General features: G+C 36.1%; 1 protein-coding gene across 4 annotated transcripts in view; it reads right to left on the bottom strand.

Annotated features, from left to right (window-relative positions):
- LOC105489979 (potassium calcium-activated channel subfamily M regulatory beta subunit 2) overlaps positions 1 to 21,999 on the bottom strand; it is a 415,168-nt gene that overhangs the window by 285,519 nt on the left and 107,650 nt on the right. The window contains exon 1 of one of the 4 annotated variants that reach the window (XM_071091282.1): positions 5,421 to 6,031. The exons of 2 other annotated variants lie outside the window; for them this stretch is intronic. The gene's annotated coding sequence lies outside the window, so the exon portion shown is untranslated. Of the gene's footprint in view, positions 1 to 5,420; positions 6,032 to 21,999 lie in introns of those variants that run through there. One more of the 4 variants, XM_011755168.3, reaches the window with a different exon arrangement.

Genomic DNA, 21,999 nt, shown 5'->3' with positions numbered 1-21,999 from the left:
TATAGAAGGGTGCCCCCTTACAGATGGAGCAATGGTGAACGCACACTTGGACAAGGGAGGGGAACGACACGTGGCCCCTGCTGCTGTGTCGTTCCCCTATTGGCTAGGGTTAGACTGCACAGGATAAACTAATTCCGATTGGCTAATTTAAAGAGAATGACAGGGTGAGTGCTTCTGCGGGAGTCAGGTAAGAGCAGGTAGCAGGCAATCTGAATGAGTTAGGGTGGAGCAGGTGATCAGAATGAGTCAGGGTGGAGCAGGTAATCAAAAAAGGTTGCTTTACGAGGAAGTTAAGTTTAAAAGTAGAAGGCAAAGAATTGAACATACTGATATTAATTCTTTGAAAAGAAATTTAGAACCCATATCTAACAACGTGAAGTGAGACTCAAACCAAGTTTATCTTGTCTTAATACTTGTATTTATCTCCGATGCTGCATCCTTTTCACATCACACAACCTCTTGACACTATAAAACATTCTAGAAATATTGGACATTATTATTTACATCCAATTTGTACAATAAGATTATTGTATTATATTTTAATTGATTGAAAAAAATGTATAAATGGTAGAGAAGTCACTGTTTAATAGACCATGAGATTGTACAATGCTGATTTTGAAAGTGTAAATGAACAGTACGATTATTGATTAGTATTAATTGATTCCTGTTGCTGCACAGGCTACTGGGGCTTGTACCCTTAGGAAGCCATACTGACCCCAATCATCCCTTCCAACTTGATTTTACCATTCCTTTCCTTATCACCAGGGAAGAGCAAAGAAAATATAGGACATGTCAACATTTACAGTCATTTGTATAGGAGATCTGTGAAAATGTCCTTTTTGAAATAGAAGTCATCTTTTGGATAAGATCAAATTCAGACAAATTGAATTTTCATTTGCTTTGACATGGATTGGAATCAGTGATGTGATTTTTCCCCCCTCCTGTGCAGGGAGGGGAAAGAAAACCATCTTAATGAATTTCCTTAACTTCCTTGAAGATGCTCAATATTTTTCTCTTTGGAAAAAGCAACAGAATGTTATGACACTCAAGTTGAGAGCTCTGACTCTCAAGTTGAAAAACTTATACTTGGAATCTAATGCTACTAATGGATTTTGATGAAGGAAAACATTTAATTCCTACATTGAACAACTTGTTCATTCATTTGACAATTGCTCATTCAGTGCCTACTGCATAAGAGGCCCTATTCTAAGTGCTATGAATACTTCAGAAGGCAAATAAAAATTTCTGCTTTCATAGAGTTTACAATTGAGGAGAAGGGAGATAGACAATAAAATCTTAGCATGTAATGTCCTGGGGATAATACGGTATGCTGCAGAGAAAAAGAAAGCATTGTCTGGGAATAAGAAGTATGCAAAAGGTTGTGATTTGAAAGGTGTTTTCAGGGAAGTTTTCTGACATTCCGCAGAGACCTGAAAAAAAAGTAAAGAACTGAGTCAAGTGACTATGCAGGGGAAGAATTCTTTAGGCAGCAGGCAGAGCAAGTCAAAGGCTCTGAGGTTTGAGAGTGCTTGGTGGATTTGAGCCCTAGCCCAGGAGGCCAGCATGGTGGCAGTGGAATGGGAAAGAGTGGTAGCAGAAGGGTACAGGGAGGAACCAGATTATTCCAGGGCACACGGGCCACTGTAAGACCTTGGCTTCTATCTGCAGTCATACAGAAAGACATTGGAGGCTTTTGAGCAGAAGGTATGACTTAACTTCAATATTGAAATGACCACCGGTATTGGGTAGAGAATAGAACATGTGGGTGCGAGAAGGGAGGCAGAAGTAAGAGACCAACTGTGAAAAATATGTAATAATGTGAGAGTTGGTAGTGACTTGCCCAGAGTGGCAGCAGTGGAAATGATAAGAAACAATTAAAGCTAGGCATAGTTTGAAGGTAGAGGCACTAGGATTTTCTGTGATGTGCAAAAAAGAAAGAGAGGATCACCGAGGACTCCAAGGTTTTTCTGAGCAAGTGCAATGGTGAAGTTCCCATTTACCCAGATGGAGAAAAATATAGGAGGACATTTTGTGCAATTCAGAAATTTGATTTTGAGCATATCCTGTGTGAGATGCCTGTAAGACGTTTAAGTGGAAATGTTATATAGGTAGTTGGATATGTAAGTATGGAAGTTAGAGGAAAAGTCAAGGTTAGAGATTAGCATTTGTGAGCTCTCTGTATATGGGAAGTTTCTGAGGGCTTGATACTAGATTGAACTCATTTAGGGCTTAAGTATAGATAAAGAAGAAATTTATAGTTGATCCATGGAACACTCCAACATTTAAAGATTTAGGAAATAATGAGGAACCAGCAGGAGATTGAAAAAGTCTCCATTTACAAAATAGGGAGAAATCTCAGATACACACACACACTCAACACATACACACACACTCTCTCTCGCTTTCCTTTTATTTCAGAAACCTGAGTTAAGAGGTAGGAGTCAGTCCCTGAAAAAGGACAATGTTGTTTTTCATGAAGTACCAAGAAACCTAAGGATGAAGAGGATTTGACAATGGAATGGCATCTTTAATCAGTTGTGCTTAGACAAGCAAATGACTTTGGAATTTGAGGTGAAGACATAGTACATGATATGCAGGAGGATCATGGGCAAAGATGGTAACAGGAGCTAGAAATAAACTTTTATGACATGCCTTCTTGCTATTGATATAATAGATGCTCTTTGAAAAAAATATAGCAACCGTGCAAATGAATGAAGAGAATAAAATGCACCAATTCCACCTCACTGAGATAACTGCTGCTAACATTTTGATGCCTTTTTTTCTAGTTTTTTTCACACACACATATGCATTAACGAAATTATATATACATTCTTGCAGTCTGCTTTTTTATTTGATATAATAGCAGAAATTTATCTTTGGAAGATTTATTTTTAATTACATTTTGATGAGAAGGAGAGATGATCCAAGGGAAGATTGTGTTAGTTTGAGAAATATCTGGTCCAATATCTTCCAATAAAGCAGGATGATGACTGTCTGTGTATATGAGAGAGACAGAGAACAAGGACAACTTTGGATTCTAAGTGTCTTGGTGATGATACGATGGCTGTGTTATCCATGGGGACTGAGGAAACAGGACTGACTAAAGCTGTGCTTATTTTTTATATCAAGGGGGATTGCAGACTTGCTTTTTGCATAGCTGGAGAATTGTTTGTTTTTTATTACTAGATGTAGCAGAAGCTGAAAGAAAAAGATATCTCAAAATGTTTTGGCTGATATCTACCAATGTAAACAGGCAATGAAATTAATTTGTGATACAAAGTAGATTGTTTTGACTAAATTACTTGGTTTGGCTCTCCTCACAGCTTACAAAGAAGAAAAACAAGCACCATATCTCCTCTATATTTTTCATGTTGTGGGCGTTCAGTCCAGACACATATATCATCAAGAATTAATACGGAAACTTTTTCCTCATCAATCTGTGAAAATTGTAAAAATTCATTTTAGTTTATCAGTAAAGTGTTATGAGCATAACCACAGCAAAATAATTTCTCCTGTTGACAACTTTCATGGCACGAATTGCCTCCAAAGTAAATACTTGATGCAATTAGATTCAGAAGATATTGGTAAGACTAGAGGCATTGAAAGTCCTTTTACCCTTAATGAAATTAATGAAAATAATAGAAATAATATTGATTTTTAAACCTCTAACAACAGTAAGTAAAATGTATGTGTGTATTTTTGTTTGTGTATTTTGAGCTCTCTCTTTCTATACATGCATTCTTGACTGGTGAGGTCAATTGGCTGGAGAAGGGACTTTACAAGGTCAAGGGCACACATTCCACTGGCCACATAGAAGCAGAAAACGATGTCATAGCTATCAAATGCACCAAGAATTCCATACAGTCATTTCATGGACATGTGGTCTGGTCACGTAAAGACCAGCCAAGAGAGTTCGGCTGGTTCAGTAAAATCCACCACACTGTTAGGAAAAACAAACAGGAAACTTTAACATAGATGCCATCTACTATGGGGCAATGATTTCAACTTTGTATGTGGATTACAGTATATATACAGAAGCTCACAAATACACAAACTCAACTGCATCAGAGAAGAGCAAAAGCCCTACTTATCCTTAATTGCAGTATTTAGCTGAAAACAAACATACTCTAATTGTCTTACACTTTTATTTCTAGTTAATTCTGCATTAGTATGGAAGTTTTAGATGCATTTGAAGAATATTGCATTCTTTTATAAATTTATAATTATTTCATGTATCTGCCATTCGTTATAACCAATCTATGCCTCAGAATATAGAGTTTTTCAGAATATAAAGCAACATCTTTACAGCTCAGAGTTTGTGAAGTCCACTGGGGAAACAACACAACAGCACTGAGAAATTCACTTACTATGTTCCTGCCACTTCACATTGAGGGTCATATGCAATGACAAAGACTGAAATTTGCACCATAGATCAAGTTGAGAAAACACTGGTTTCTGATCATTGTACTTTTGCCTTAGAAATCTCAGCTTGTGATTTCCTGACATTTCCTTTTCTGATTGTGCTATACCGATCCCATATAAAGTACAAAGCAGTATAATAAGTTCCTTTGTAAATCTACCCATTATCCACTGGACTTTGGAACCCAACTGCCCCTCTCATATTTGAAGGAGAATTGTGTTTTTATGCTGTTCATTTGAAAAACAAAACAAAACAAATAGGTAAAATGTCAAGTCCATAACCTCTAGCAAATCACCATTTCCATCTGCAGCCCCGGCAGTTGTTGAAAAGCAAGAGCAGGAACCGAGAGAAAGCCCCTTCTTTTAGTCGAAAACTCTTGCTCTGCTTAGCAAAATCATGAACCCAAACAGTGTGGGTCAGCCTTTCAATATGCAAAACGGACGAAGGTACCCAATTTTCTTTTATAATAGATTACATAGGAAGTAGTTCTTTGTCAGGGAAATTTGTCCTAATCTTCCAATTTCCCCTTTGAAAAAATCAGACTCTGACCATCAAAACACATTGACTGTAGAAATAAAATATTTATCTAACAGGTTTCAAATCTTAAGGACCGCTTCCTCTTTATTTTTCTTGGACCTTTATGCCTTCCACCCACCAAAGTCTTCACTCAGCCCTACCAATAGCCCAGCTGGCACCACAGATAAGAGGCAAAGTGTTTCCTTCGTGACCTCTAAACATTCTACTCCACAGGAAAAGCAGAGTGGAATGTACACTCAGCAGGCTATAAGCCTGGTGCCACTTTGTCCTGGAGGCATTTCTGCCATAAAACATAATACTAGCTACTGTGTTTTGCTCTAAGCAGACCATCTCCCACTCCCCTCTCCCTCCTCTTCCTGCTTCTCACTCCGCACCTGGCTGCAATTCACGATCCGCACGCCACAGAGCAAACAAAAAAGCATGAAACAGCAACAGATTCCTTTGTTTTACATGCAAATCCTACCTCCGGTAGTTGTCACATCTTCCTCAAAAGCCACGCTTAATTTTTAATGACAGCGATCCAGTGCAGTCCTCCAAATAGCCACCGGTAATCATCATTACCTCTTGTGCCTAAAGCCTTTGTGGACCATTAATGTCACAACCCTTTCTAACTCATAGCTTTAATTCTCCCTGCTCAAAATGTCTGAAAGAGTTTGGAAGGACAATAGGAGTGACAGGCACGCTAGACAGCCATGCTTGAAATTAGTTATCTGGAGCTCCGTTAAAGCTGCTTCATACTGTTTTAAAGCGTGCAGGAGGTAGGATTTATTAGCCTATGATAGGCATGCTGTTTCTGTTTTTATTAAATACTGTAATAGGCTGTCTGTTAGCAATGCTGTGATAGGTCCAACATCACTTCCCCACTGCTTTCGAATTCTCATATTAAAAAGGGAGAGAGGGCTCACAGTCTTCCTTCCCAGACCGACATCGCCCTGCACTGGATCAGATTTCCAAATCCTTCTTAACTATAGGAGAGACAGCCAAATAGGTATTTTCGATACGGAAAGTGAACTTGGTAGTAAACAATCTAGGATTCTCCAAACAATTCTCTTACTCCCAGTAAGGGATTCCTGCTCTTCCCAGTTACAAAAATAAGTGTTCTCTGGAGTTAGGTATGAGAATCAATCCAAAGAAGAAAAGTTCTCATTATTACTGAGGTATGACGTAAGGTACACATGTACACAAAATCTCAAATTATAGATCAACTGGACTGAATGGATCATTTAGTGCACAAAGTGTTTATTTTATGCTGACTCGCAAAGCTTTGTGTTTCAGACCGAAGCAATCACATGTCAGGCACAATTGTCAAACGGAAAGAATGAATGGTGGACGGAAAGAATGGGAATGTGTACACTGTCTTGCTCCACTTTGGACAGTCATGATCATGGAAGATAGAAGAGGGATTTCTTAACATTGGTCAGAGAAGAGGGTATTAGTCTGCTGGAAGTGTTACTCTGAAAAGTTAAGTACCTTTGCAAGTAAGGAAGCAGAGAAAGTTCTTAGTAGCTCAAGTAACATTTTATCCTCCAACTACCCAACTTATTATCTTCTGCATTTCCTTTCTTCTTTCTACCCCAGGAGCAATAGTTTTGTAGTAGTTACTACGGAAACTAGATGGTCTGCTCCAGGGAAGGGGTTAAAGAGAGCAGCAGATGTAATATGGACGGATGTGTATTATACTGGCCTATAGAACTAAAAATGAGTAATAATTAACAAACAAAAACTGCTACAAACTACTACAACAAAATTTTGGAGAGAATGATTATAAATCACTACTATTTAATTACTGGTAGTTTTGTAATCTAGAAATGCTCTAATGATCAGGTCATAGCATCCATTATTTTATTAATGTAATAACCGAATATCTGAATTGCTCAGATGTCTGATAAAGCAAAGATACTGTTTCCTCCACTCCTTTGTCCCTCCCTCCCTCCCTCCCTCTCTGTCTCTCTCTCTCTCTTTCTTTCTTTTCTCCCCTTCCTTCCTTCCTTCCTTCCTTCCTTCCTTCCTTCCTTCCTTCCTTCCTTCTCTCTTTCCCTCTCTCTTTCCCTCTCTCTTTCTCTCTCTCTCTCTCTTTCCCTCTCTCTTTCTCTCTCTCTCTCTCTTTCTCTCTCTCTTTCTTTCTTTCTTTCTCTCTCTCTCTCTCTCTTTCGAGACAGAGGTCCACTATGTTAACCAGGGTGTTCTCGAACCTTTCTTTTTCTAGACTCCTGGTTGTCAGTTTGAATATGCCCTGATGGTGTGTGAATTTTAGCTTTTGCTTGACTGCTCACAGTTTCTTCTCAGGAATGAAATGTGATTTAGAGGAAAAATTTCCTTGTATCACAAACCATAATTACATTTTATTCTCTTTGAGTATCTTTTATAGTGGTTTTCCTGGGACAACCAAAGTCAGAAAATACTTATTGCAACTAAAATTTGGAAAAAAAAAAACAAAAAACAAAAAACAAAAAACAAAACTTTGCCCATTTAGTTGGTAGGAAAAAGAGAAAAAGATTTTTTCAAATGTTCAGTTTTCCGAGTAGTAAAAGAAAAAAAATTCTTTCATGTTAAGTGTCCAAGACATTTCACTAGCCTCATGGTCATCCAGGAGGAACTATTTCTCACCAGAGTAATTAAATTTTCACAGTTGTGAGGAGTCCAGGGAATACAAAATTATTTTCTTTAGTACCTCAGCTTCACAGTTCATAACTGGAGTAACTGAAACCACTGAAGTGAGGGTATAAAAACTCCAAAAAGAAATTGTTGGAAAACAATGCTTCAAGATTTTATGAAAATCCTGTCTTTTATAGGCAAGCAAATAATCCAAACATTTGTAATAGAAAAATTATTTCAGCGCAAAAGTATTTGCGATATTCTCTTTTAAAAATAATGGGGCTTGGGCGTGGTGGCTCATGCCTGTAATCCCAGCATTTTGGGAGGCCGAGGCGGGCAGATCACCTGAGGTCAAGAGTTCAAGATCAGCCTGACCAACATGGAGAAACCCCATCTCTACTAAACATACAAAAAATTAGCTGGGCTTGGTGGTACATGCCTGTAATTCCAGCTACTCGGGAGGTTGAGGCAGGAGAATTGTTTGAACTCTGGAGGTGGAGGTTGCGATAAGCCGAGATCATGCCATTGCACTCCAGCCTGGGCAACAAGAGCAAAACTCCATCTCAAAAATAAATAAATAAATAAATAATTAAAAAAGGAAAAGTAATATTATAAATTATATATCACAGTTATTTTTTCAAATGTAAGGAAATATTTAAATTATAACCTAAACACCACTATATGATTTAGAGAAAGAAGGGAAGAGAAGAGAAGAGAAAAGAAAAGAAAGGAATAGGAAAGGAGAGGAGAAGGGAGAAGAGAAAAGGGGAGGGGAAGAAAGCAGAGAGGAGGAATCAGAAAAAATACCCCAGTTGTATACTTCCCTCCAATTTTTATCTGTGGTTAATTCAGAAAACAGTGGCTAAAAATACAAGTGATAAATGAATAAGATTTTGATAATGGGATAAAGCGAGAAGGTGGGCCTGGGGCGGGGATTGTTAGTGATGCTTTCTTGAGGCTCTGTTTCTGGAGGAGCAAAGAAAGTGCCTAACTCGACCCATCTGAGAATAAAGGAGGTTTCTGGAAGGAGCAGTGTTCAGATGGGAATAGGAGTGGAGCATAAGGTGGTTTGTTGAGGTAGTGAAAGAGCAGGAAACGAGGAAGGGAAGCTGAAGGAAGAGAAAGAAGAGAAAAAGGAGAAAAGAGATTTATGAGGAAGGGAGGAAAGAATTTATTGAGGTAGCGTGGTGTTGGAAGAGGGAACAGGTATGAAATAAGGCAGCCTGACTTTGAAACAGTCTGCTAGCCTGTTTACACTTCACTATGATCAAATGAAATGATAGCAACGGCTGTTCTAAGACTGCAGTGATGTGAGTGAAGGGACATAATGTATGAGTAAAGCTCTTTATAAAGAGACGTACTGAAATAAATGTCAGTTATTACAGAGCAGGAAGAAAGAGAGAGATGCATGACTGAAGATGAGGAGAGGGCCACGTACTGAAATAAATGTCAGTTATTACAGAGCAGGAAGAAAGAGAGAGATGCATGACTGAAGATGAGGAGAGGGCCACAAAACGAAAAAGAGGAGAAAAGAGATAGGAAGAAAAGGAAGCATGAAAAGAACCTCTCTAGAGGAGGTAGAAGAGAGAAAAATTTCTCCTGTTGAATCATATAAGATACAATCCCTTCCTTGCATTTGTTTTGTTTTCTGGATCACATTTCAATAGCTGTTGATTTAGTTCTACCTCTATCATGAAGTTTCAGATAATAAAGTGTCTTTGAAGCTCATACCTTCTTCAACAAGAGAGAAACCGACGCTGAATTTGTTGAAAGCTTATTCTACCATTTTGAAAACAGCAGATCTGAGGAGTGAATTTAGTAACTCTTAGCATCACTTTTCTGGATGGTTCCCTGGAGAGTGAAGTTTGGGCCAGGAGAAGGCAGGGTCTGAAGTGACATTTCAGAGCTATATTACCAAACACATTCAGCAAGAATACTTTGTGCATCTGTAACTTGATAACATTTCAACTGCATCTGCTCCCTGAATGTACATCCGAGAACTTGGTCTGGAAAGAATTTGTGTGTGTTAACCAATACTAGGTTAAGAACTCGAGACTGGGGGAGAGTGGTGTGATCACACATGCACAGAATTTGCAGTTCACATGCACAGCCTGCTAGTAAAATGGTTTAATGAATGGAACGATGAATGCATAATTTCATTATGAGTCATCACTATTAAAATGAAAATTTGATAGATACATAACCAGAAAATGTAGCTATCTGTTACAGACACAAGTGCTAATTTTATTTTGGAGTCTATAATTTATGCTCTGAATAAGACAGCAAGTAACTGCTTTTGCCCTATTATGACTATTTTTCTAGAAACAACAGGAAAGTTAGTTTAGACACTGCTTCCTTATTATTATATTTCTGTGAATGTCAAAGCTGACTCACTCTGAAGTGATCTACAATTCCACTTTAGGTGCATACAAAAAGCATTTTCTAGTATAAACTCAAATGCATAAATTTAGAAGGCAATTAAAGACAACAGTTGAAGAAAATCTAACATTAAACTAGTATCTTATTTCTTAAATAGAAATGATTGGTCTGTATCACTTTTCACAAAAATTTTCCTTCAAATTTAAATTTTTCTAAAAAAGTTTTCATGAAATTATAATGTCTAAAAGTTTACATTTCTGGAGTATATTTGCTCATATATAATATAAGGCAAATATTAACAATTACATTTCCATCTAGGGAAATTGAAGATAAGGGAGGTTTAATGATTTTTTTACAATCATGTAGCCTGTGAGTATGTCATCATAATCCAGTGTTGTTATTATTTCATAAAATTTTTCACCTAGGTCCTATATTTTTTAGTTAAAACTTCTACTTCAGAAATATATGCAGCAGAAGATTTTTTTTTAATTTAAAAATAAGAGAGACAAAGAGAAGCTACAGACTGGTAGAAAATATTTGCAAAACATATTTTATAAAGGACTGCTATCCTAGCTACACAAGGAACACTTAAGATCTAACAATAAGAAAACACACAACCTGATTTAAAAATGTGCCAAAGACCTTAACAGACACTTCACCAAGAAATATATATTGATGGCAAATAAGCATATGAAAAGTCGCTCCACATCATATGTCATCAGGGAAATGCAAATTAAAACAACGCACTACCACTGTGCACCTATTAGAAGGGTCAAAATCTAGAACAGTGACAACACCAAATTCTGGAGAGGATGTGGAGCAACAGGAACTCTCATTCATTACTGGTGGAAATGCAAAATGGTGCAGCCACTGTGCAAGACAGTAAGCAAAGCATACTCTTACCATATGATCCAACAAACAGGCTGCTTGGTATTTATCCAAAGGAGCTGAAAACTTGTGTCTACACAAAAACTTGCACACAAATGTTTATAGCAGCTTTATTCATAATTGCCAACATTTGGAAGCAACCAAGATGTCCTTCAGTAGCTGAATAAATAAACTGTGGTACACCCAGACAATGGAATATTATTCAGCACTGAAAAAAAGAGCTATCAAGCCATGAAAAGACATGGAGGATGGTCAAATGCACATTACTAAGTGAAGTAAGCCAATCTGAAAATTCTACATACTAATTTCAGCAACCTGATGTTCTGGAAAAGTGAAAACAATGGAGACAGTAAAAAGATCATCATCGCAGGGGATGGGAGGTCAGGGGAGGGATGAATGGGCAAAGCACAGGAAATTTTTAGGGCAGTGAAAATAGTCTACATAATACTGTAATGATGGATCATGCCATATTGTCCAAACCCATAGAATGTACATCACCAAGCATGAACCTTAATGTAAACTATGGACTTTGAGTAATTATGATGAACCTAAATATAGGTTCAACAATTTTAAAATTAAGTATAGGTTCATCAATTTTAATAAATGTACCACTCTGGTGGGAGATGTAGATAATGCGGAAGGCACTGCATATGTGAGGCAAGGAATACAGTGAGAGGGTATATGGGAAACCTCTGTCTTTCTCTCAACTTTGCTGTGAACCTAAAACTGCTCTAAAAAAAAATAAAGTTTTTAAAATAAACTACAGAAAAAAAGCATAAAATAAGAGATTGCTAGAAAATATATATATTTTCTCCTTCCATGTGGCAAATACTCATGGCTTTTAAGAAACATTTTGTTTTATTGCAAATTATGATACAGTTGCTAAATATTTTTAAAAGGTAAGCTATAGAAATTCATAATCATTCTAATTACAGAATCAATATTGAATCATTTTGTAATAATTGCAGCTGCACAGGACTTCCTGACCTGTGGGCTACAAGCAAAAATCCACCCAGTAAGACCATGATTTGGGTCATATTCTTGGATTCTTTGACTGCTTTTCTGTCTCTCTTTACCACAATTAAGAGAGCAAGTCCTATAGAACCTAACCCCCACCACCAACCTTGTGGCAGTTAGCCTTACCTGCAGGTTTTATGTAGTGTTATTACCATTCTGTATGCATATAGTTAAATGGGAGAAGGAGGTAAGTGCTAATATGATATACATGTTAATTAATTTTATCTGAATTTTCAGAACAGTAACACCCTCTCCAACACTCTCTGATTCCCCACCAAACACAGATAGAGATGCTGCAGAGCCCACTCTTGGATCCCATGAGAAAGCACTGGAATAAGCTAGTTTAACCACTTTCAGAAGCCATAGTTCTTTGGCTGAGGCATTGCATTTGGCAGACAGCTTATTGGGGCTTCATTACCATCCTTCTGAAGCCTGTCAGAGTACTGAACATAAATCAGTTTTAAAATAAAACATAAAATAGAGGATTGACAGTTGCTGAGGTTTTATTTCATTTAGAATCTCCTACTTCCCAGGACCTAGCTGCAGTCTTCCTGCTTATTGGAAACACGGACTATATGAATGTGGCACTCCAGGCTCAGTGTATCTATGTGCAATCAATGGGAAGATGATACTGGTTGCTATACAACATAGCATTAGATATGATACCTGCTGCTTTCAATATCATGTTAATTAAAAGACATCTGTCTTCCAAACGAAATGAAACAAAAACAAAAATCTTTGGTATGCAGAGAGCTCCAAGGTTAGCTATAAAACGCAAAAATTTATATGTATGTTGGTGTTTACATTCATGTGTATATTTTATTAGCTCATTTTATGTTGCTAGATTCTTAGAGTAAAAGAAGGAACACTTAACAAACAAAATGCTTTTTATCAAAATGTGGATATTTTTGTGAAACGTTTTGCTTTACCAAATGATAGCATAATCCTGATAAATGTATTGTATCTTTGCTAGGTGGAGAATTTTTAAGGGCTTATTAAATGCTAGGCATCTAGGAAGTCTTAATACATATTTCCTTGTTTCATAATTTACTTAGAAAAAGAATCAGCAAAATGGATATAAACACATATATTTGTATATTGAAGTCTTTTTGTAAAGTTGTTTTCATAAAGATAGGATGGTAGTGTCATTGTATGTCCTGTTTTATTCCTTAAAAATAAAACAAAAAATCCCTAAACCTTGTTTAATTCAGATTATAAAAGGGATATACACTCAGTATTGAAAAATCAGAGTATAGAAAACACATAAAAATCAAAAGTATACAAAGAATATTTTAAGTTTCCTATGATCCCACAATCCAGAGATAACTTCTATTATAATATTAAAAAGTAAGAATTTCATTACATAGAGTTTTATATATTTATTTTCTCCTTATCCTTACAATATGCTTTCCATGTTATTTTGAAATGTTTAAATCTTTTAAATAAAAGTATAGTATTTTATCATATGCATCTCTATAATTTGTTTCAACAACCCTCATTGGTTAACACACAAGTTATTTTCATTTTTCATTAGCAAAATGGCTTTGCTGAAGGCTTAGTACCAAAATCTTTGTCTACATCTCCAATTACGTTATTTTAGGATAGATTTCTATGTGTGGATTGTTGGGCTGAAATGTACGAGCATTCTAAAGGGTCTTGGTATGTTCTTGCTGAATTGCTCTGTTGAAGGGTTGTAGTATTTTCATAGTCCCATGAGTGGAGTATGACTCTACTTTTGGCAGAAGAGACATCATGGTGAGAAAAGAATGCTTTATTCCAATCTTCCACACAGGTTTATTTCACTTTCTTTTTGCTTTGGGGACTAAACTGGAAATCACTCGTCATATAACAAGAGGGAAGAGAGGGGGCAAAAGAAAAGGATAACTAGTGTTGGCATTTTTGTTTCAGTTTCTTGAAGTAGAAATGTTCTCATTCTTATTGTGGGAAGAGGGAAAGTGAAGAACTACTGCAAAGTCTGGTCCCTAGATTCATGTTATTCCTATTGCTCAAAGCAGAATCTCTTCCTCACTGTGTCCTTTAAAACTTTGGGTATTTCTACTTCCAGGGGATTCTGATGTATGCAAATCCATATGGTAAATCTGGTGCGTTTTCCTGGAAAATGAATTTGATCAAAGACTGTAGGGACAGGAGTTTTGAATTTTTGTGTTCTGCAAAGTTTTTAACAGATGCATAAAATCAGGTTATTCAACATCATTAATAATGTAAACTCGGAAAAAAGAGCAATTTTATGAACTAGGAGTCATTGGGATCTGGAAGCTTTTTGTCTTCAGGGAGCTTTTGTGATATAAGTCAAAATGAACAGAAAACAAGCCCTCAGTGGGAACTGTGATGCTAATACAAAAGGGTGGGAGCATACGATTTCTTGGCAAGTTAGAAGAAACTTATGTTGCTTGCTATATGAAGAAAGAGTTTATTTCCTTTCTAAGATTCAGTATTTTTTTGGTTGTTACACATAAGAAAACTGCCCACATACAAATCAGATCAACATCTTGCTAAAATTGCATTCAATTAAATGTTAATTTAAATGAGTCCCTGTTTTATTTTAATTCCTACCAGTGAAGTAACTTAAATTGTGTGTGTGTGCATGATTCTAGTGCCATACCTAATTTATGTCTAAAGTATGCTAATTCTAAAGTTATATTTTCAACTGTGATAGATCTCTGGCTAGCTAAAAACAGTAACTTTTTAAAAATGAGCTTGAAATATGAGAAAATATGCAAGATAATGAAGGAAATTAAAAATAACCTGAAATTATTGACACGTGTCAAAACTCACATCCTTAAAGCTCTCTACGAAGTGCTTGATAGCAACAAGCTATCAAGCTTGTTGATAGCATGACCCAACTATGTCTGGAAAATACATAATGAGAAGCATCTGGACTTGTCAAAAAGTGTAGAATGTACACAAATGTTTATTTAAAATTTGAGTATATTATTATGGAAATAGAGAATGACCTTTTTTCTTATACAAGAATACAATGGATAAACATTCCATGAATCTATCATTTCTGAAGGGAAATTTAAAAAACAATCACAGAATGTTTGAAGAAAAAAATCACTAGAGTTTTGCCAACTACAAGAAAAAGTCTTGGGTAGAGGCACTAGAATGCATTACAAAATCAAAGAAGCCATTCAAAACAACTTCACATTATCTTTAAGTTTAAAGCATTACCTTTCCTATTTCTCTTAGAAAATGAAGCTCATAAAATAGAGACACTTTGGTGAAATCTTAACCATGCATGTGGCCAGATGGTGACTTTGTAAAAATTAGAAAAAGCCACCCCTTCATCAGAATTTATGAACTTTCTGTTAGAAAATAGTCTCAATAAGAAGAAAAACACTATGATGTCTACATATATGAATGGCAGTTCTGGAATCACAGCATAGAAAACCTGCATGACTACAGGCGATAGTCTTGTATTTCTCAACTGAGAAGTGGTAGCACAGGCTAAAATAATTGTGGCAAATTTGTGTTTTAAAAAGGATTAGGATTAACTTTCCTTTTTTCCTTATATTTTCATGATAACTTGGATAATTGTCTATTTTTATTTAATACTGTATTATTAATGGTCATGTATGTGATATTAATTTTCAAATTACTCAGCTGTATTAAATGATGAAGAAATGTTTAGTGAGTTATTTAACAAAAACAATAGTAAGTGCAAAAATGTATTAACAAAGAAGAGGAGATTTTATGATACAGTTAGTTGAGTGTGGCTCACTTCCACTCTTTTCCTTTCTCCAATAGACTGATGGCCCTTTGCAGGTGTGACCCTGAACTCTGTTGAATTTCCTGTGAAGAAAACTCCAAGGAATGGATGAATGCCTGGAAACTTACTGCTGGAAGTCACAGGGCAATGACAAGAAAATAGCATATCATTGGAAGACTTAACCCATGGGATTTATAAATTCCTGGGGAAGCTCCTTATTAAAATTTGATTGGTTTCTATGGAATCCAACAGGAAAAGAAATAGCAAAACATGTGGGTTGTCTCCTCTTTGGCACTGAGCCTGGGAGAATGTGAAGATACCTGAAAACAAAGAGACTTACTTCAGGTGTTCAGGAGGGGGCAACACTGCCTACTTGTATGTCAAGGGCCCATGGGAGTAGACACTCCCAGAATGCTACATTTGGATTCTCCAGGGATCATATGTGATACCAATCAGCTAACAAAGAAAATAACAACCCATCTAAGAGGATTCAGCAGCTAGAAAGAAAATGAGTATGCCAAACAAACTGAATACATGATCAGCAAAATAGAGCTTCAAAAGGAGACAAAATACAACATTCTCTCTCTCTCTCTCTCTCTCTCTCTCTCTCTCTCTCTCTCTGTGTGTGTGTGTGTGTGTGTGTAAATAACAAAATTCAAGTTCTGGACACAATTTTTAGAGCTGAACACATGACTTTCCAACCACACTTTTTATTAGATATCAAATAAGCTGGTCACTGTTGAGGTGAGGATCAAGTGCGAGGTACAGTTTGAGGCACAGAGCAAAAATGTAAAGAATCAGAAAAAGATAAGAGACTTGAGGATTTAATCCAAACAACTGAACAGCTAAAAACAGCTATAGGGGCAGAAGAAGAAAAAGTTTTAAAAAGAGACAAGATATTATTTCCAGCAGAGGTAAAACTGAAAACCTGTTGTAAGCAGGATTTATTGAATTTTCTCATCATAGTCTTAAAAGAGCAGTACTCCAATAGGTCCTTGTTTACTAAAACAGGATTTGTTGAAAGAATCAAACAACTGGTGGAGGCTGATGAAAAGAATACATGGCGATTGGTGACACTTGGTACACACATCCACACTCACAGACACATACACAAATGTTGGACAGGAAAAGGCTGGCTGGTACTATGTGGCAACAGTGCTCTGTAAGGACTCTTGAAGTAGAATAAATAGTCTTACTGAAAGAGGAATTTGGATTATTATTTTTAAAAAGCTTAGAACAAGAGTTCTAGGCTGACTCAGCAAAAACTAGGAGTCAGGCTAGGGGAGGGAATAAGTAAAAACTTTCCAAAGGATTCCTATCTGGGTAAAGGAGGAGAAGGCCAGGCATTTAAGATCTCATATTGTAGAGGACAGGAGAGGGAGCAAATTGAGAGGAAATATAGCATCTTGATTGTACAGTGTGTTCTGGTGTGAAAATGTGCATTTAACACTCAAAAATAATGAGTGTGAGAAAAGATAATCATTGATATAATAGTACCATAAAAGTCCCAAATTAACAAGAAAAAAAAAAGAAAAGAAAAACCACAATAGATAATAGCATGATCAGCAAAGATAGGGGAAAGAAAAAAAAAGTAATATAAAATAATTAAAAGAAATAATTAAAATAAAGTGTAAAGGAAGACATAAAATCAAGTACAATGGTTACTATATCATTTGACAAAATTTTCCCTTTGAAAGACTGAGATGTCAGATTGGGTAAAAGCAAATTTAACCCATATTTAAAAGAAAACCCATATTTAAAGGAAAATAAGATAAAGGTGAACAAAGATTGAAGATAAAGAGGTGAAAAAAGAGGTATCATACAAATGCAAGCTAATAGAAAGTTATAATATTAGTGGCAGTTGATATATTTAAACTTCAAAGCATTATAGAGGATAAAAAGAAATATTATATAATGATAAAACTGATACTACTTAAGGAAGTAATGATAATCATAAACCTATATTTACCCACTAATTAGAAAACATCAACTAGTTAAATACACAAAGCAAAAACAATTAAAAATTTGAGAACGTTTAAAAAATTATAATAGGTGACGCTAATTTAAGGAAGTGATAGCTCTCTCTAAGAATTGGACAGATTAAATAGGCAAAAAATAAGTAAAATCATAAAGCAATTGAAGAGTATCATACATCAGTAAGTATTTGTAAAAAGCTTCCATCTTTCAAATAGAGAATTACAATTATGAAATGATCATAGTAATAATAATAATGGTGATAATTATGTACTTGACTAACAAAGGAAAACTTTACAAATTTTTAAAAGTTGGGTGTGAGCCATGAGCCATGGTCTTCTGTCAAGTATAATTTGTGGCATAAATAAATGAGACGTGGCTAAAGAAAGATTATTTCTTATAAATAAAATTTTAAAAAGTGCTCTTGAATTACCATTGTAGAAACGGGAAGTCAAATGGAAATTATTATTTGTCTAAGAACTACAAAGGGAGACTCTTTATTCTGTAAGTTACTACTCTTAAAATATACAGCTCCAAATGCCTGTACTATTAGAAAAGAAAGATGAGAAAGTAAAGCAAGTAGTATACATCTGAAAAGATTAGAAAAGCAATTTTTAAAAAGAAGTAGCAATTAATAGAATAGGAAAAAAGGAAATGAAAGGAAAGACAAATTAATCTAAAACCTTAAAAAAACTAATGAAATAGAGATACTGTGAGCGCAATTAGAGAAAACACAATGAGCACAAATACATGACATCAATTAGAAAGAAGATATAATTGTAAAATATAGAAGGAATATATAACTGTAAATATATACACTAAAAATAGTAATAAAATAAAACATGTGAAAACTTAGATAACAAGCATGCTAATAAACCAATCATCACATAAAAGATCAGATGTGTTCACAGCTGAAATTTTACTTAAATTTTAAAGAATATTTAATTGTAAAGCTATTTCTAATCCAGATCATAAAAAATGAGTAAATCATTTAATTTGATTTCTATAAAGTCAGAATGACTTCAGTAACAAACCAGAATAAAGTTACTCTGGAAAAAGTAATAATGCATTGTGTCAAACTAGGATTCATTCAAGAAATGCAACATCTATTAATCTATCAATATAAGCTTTCAACAAATTCAAGGGGAAAAGCCATATTATCTTATTAAAATACATTAAAAGGCATTTGATAAAAGTCAATATCCAGTCCTAATAAAATTCTAAGTAAAAATTAAAAAAGAAAAAAGAAAGACAATTTAAATATAATAAAGACTGTTTTCCAAAATTCAATGGCAAATATTCTAAACGTAAAACTCTAAGGAAATTTCAGTTAAAATAAGAAATTAGTTAGGGATTCTTAGCTCAAAACTCGTGATTGGTTCCACATTGGTCTATCAAGAAGTTCAAGCTTCCTGACATATGAAGGCATTCTTGCATGGCCCTGCCTCCTTTTGGAGCTTCATTTTCTTCACTGTGTTACTCACAGGTCACTGTCCACTGAGATCTTTGTCTAGCCCCCATGTTTGATGTTTTCTGCCATCTCTGCTTGTGCTCATGCTGCCCTCTTTGCCTTCCATGACTGCTCATGCTTCTCCTCTCTTTTCCATCTGGGGAATGTCTCATTTTTAAGACCTACTCCTGCCCTCCCATAGATGCCCATGCATTGCTCATAAGAAAGGCTGCTTCAGCACAGAAATGAGGTCCATTTATCTTTGCACACCCAGTATCTAGCTCTGTGCCTGACACATAGAACATGTGCGATAAAAGTTAACTGAATCAATGTATGAAGAGATGAACAATCCACCAATACTAAAGCCTCCATTGCCTTGCTTTTACTACCCCTGGTAACAGCAATGGTGGTTACTTCCTGTTGAGAGGCCCATTCTTGATGATGACAAAACTTGTCTCTTTGTGAATGGATGAATTGTGTTCTTTAGTTTCATGGCCACATGCACACCTGACAAATGGTGCTGATAATGGATTTTACTCGTGTTCTACTTCATGAACTGCCAACTGTGTCCATATCTGCTAGATTACTTGCTCATTTCTTTGTTCTTGCCATTGTGTCCTGAAAGAATGGGATGAGGGTGGGGGCAGAGATGTTCCAGAAGCCCTGTTCAGTGATCCAGAAGAAGTCTTCACCTTTTACATGGTGTTTTATACAAATTCTCTAGTGTTTTGCTATGGTATTTTGCTGGCTGATGACTCAGTGAACACTTTTGACAATCATTGCTTGTGCAGCATGCATCTTTTTAACTACAAATCTCAAGGCTGTCAAGGGGAAAATTTCTTCTGAATGAATTCAGAAGAGTTCAGTAGGTGAGCTTGATTCTGCAGCTGCTAGAACTTGTCACTTCTTGTAGGTTTTTTTTTTTTTTTGTCTCTCACTCTAGCCTTTGCCATCTGCCATTGTTACATGGCCCAGATGTGAAAGATTTTCTTATTCTCCTGTAAACATGACTCTGTCATCCCTTTCATTTGTCTGGTCATTAGTTATCAAATTGTTGAGGGTCTGGCTGACCGTTCCTTAAAACATCTGTTCCAGATGCTACTTCTCCAAGGGGAATGAAGAATAGGTAATATGCTTGGCAATTAGTAGCTTATATTTAACTGCTTTCTCCTAATTCCAGCCAACCTGCAAAATTTTTAATAATCAGTATAATTTATAGTCAGTTGTCCTGTTTATTAGGGCATGTAAAATGTACCATATGGAAAGTAAGGCCACACCCCTCCAACTTCAAAACTCATTTCAAGTGCCGTATTCTCAGGGAAATCTTACCTGACCCCACCCAGAATAAGCTGTGATTTCTTCCTTTATTCATGTCAGTATTTTATAATGTGCCATATTTAATTACAATTGTTTGTATCTCTAGAGATGAGGTTGGGTTGTATATGTCTTTTGACTTCCATAATCTCGTTTATTAATGCTGTTAGCAATTGCTTAGAAATTAACAGGTGCTCAGCAGAGACAGGTAGCCTGACTGACCAACTGCCTTCATTTGAACTCTTTATATCCATGTTGGTGGGTTCTTAAAGAATGAAGGAGACCAGTGCTAGGGAAAATTTTAATAAGCAATCTTTGGTGATACTTCTTTTTTTTTTTTTTTTTAAAGATGGAGTTTCACTCTTGTTGCCCACGCTGGAGTGCAATGGCACGATCTCGGCTCACTGAAACCTCCTCCTCCTGGGTTCAAGTGATTCTCCTGCCTCAGCCTCCCAAGTAGCTAGGATTACAGGTGCGTATCACCATGTCCAGGTAATTTTTGTATTTTTAGTAGAGACGGGATTTCACCATCCTGACCCAGCTGGTCTCAAACTCCTGACCTCATGATCCACCTGCCTCTGCCACCCAAAGTGCTGGGATTACAGGCGTAAGCCATCGCACCTGGCCACTTTGGTGATATTTCTCTAGACGCCTATCTAGGAGGCAAAAGCACTGTATTTATAGTTGGGAAATGTGGATTTCAGTATCATGACTGCTGTTTTTGAAATTTGCATGGAGTAATTTTGAATGTCATCTTGGAAAAGTCATGTACATTCACCTTTCTCATTTCTAATATAAGGATACTAATATGTATCCCCACCTCATAAAAGTATAGCGAGAACCAAATAAGACAGCATTTGATAAAATGTAAAACGATATGCAGAACGAAGCTGCTAAAGTTGCTTCTGCTCTTTTTGACATATTCAATGTATACATCTAGGTCACATGATATATTTAATTTAGTACACTTAAATGCTGTTTTAAAAAAATATTTGTCACATAAAGAATATAGAGCACTCTAAAAAGGATAATAAAAGTGATTTGTCTTCTGGGCATAACCAAGGCTTTAGTAATCCTTCAAAGACGGAATTATGTCAGGTTATAACTAAATGGAAAGCATATAGAATAACCGCAGCATCCTTTTTCAAAACTGTTTGCTGACGGACTTTTTAGTTCTCTCCCAAAACTATATGAGATTCCTTATATTTATATACGCAGGTGGCATTTGACCAAATTGGGCCGTCTGTATAAGAGCTATATTGGGTAATTCCAAAGGAATTTCCAACTCTTGCTTTCCTTGATAGGTCACAGAATCCACTTGGCTTCAAATAGACCCATGTGAGTGCTGGGAAGTTGTTTCAGCTTCCCCTCCCTCTACATATTCTGCTGAGAGTCGATTGATGCCTGCTGGTGTAGTGGATTACTGATCAAACGTTATCTCTCTGGCAGAGCCTACAATGACTTAGAAACCCTCACATTTCACTATTATTTAGGGGTCCCACAATCACTATTCTCTTAGGTTTGTTAATTTCTCCAAAGCCTTCCAGTAGTTACTGCCACCGTTCCTTCTTTAGGGTAATCAAAAGCAGTTTAGAGAATAAATTATCCATCCATAATCTGGAAAATTTGACACACAGAGCTCTTATCAGTTCCCTAAGATGCTGTCTTCATCACATAAAACAGGCTTTTTTTGGG

This window comes from Macaca nemestrina, chromosome 2, assembly GCF_043159975.1.
Source record: "Macaca nemestrina isolate mMacNem1 chromosome 2, mMacNem.hap1, whole genome shotgun sequence".
Lineage (NCBI taxonomy): Eukaryota > Metazoa > Chordata > Mammalia > Primates > Cercopithecidae > Macaca > Macaca nemestrina.
The sequence above is the reverse complement of the archived record's forward strand: the minus strand, read 5'-3'. Positions and strand labels throughout refer to the sequence as shown.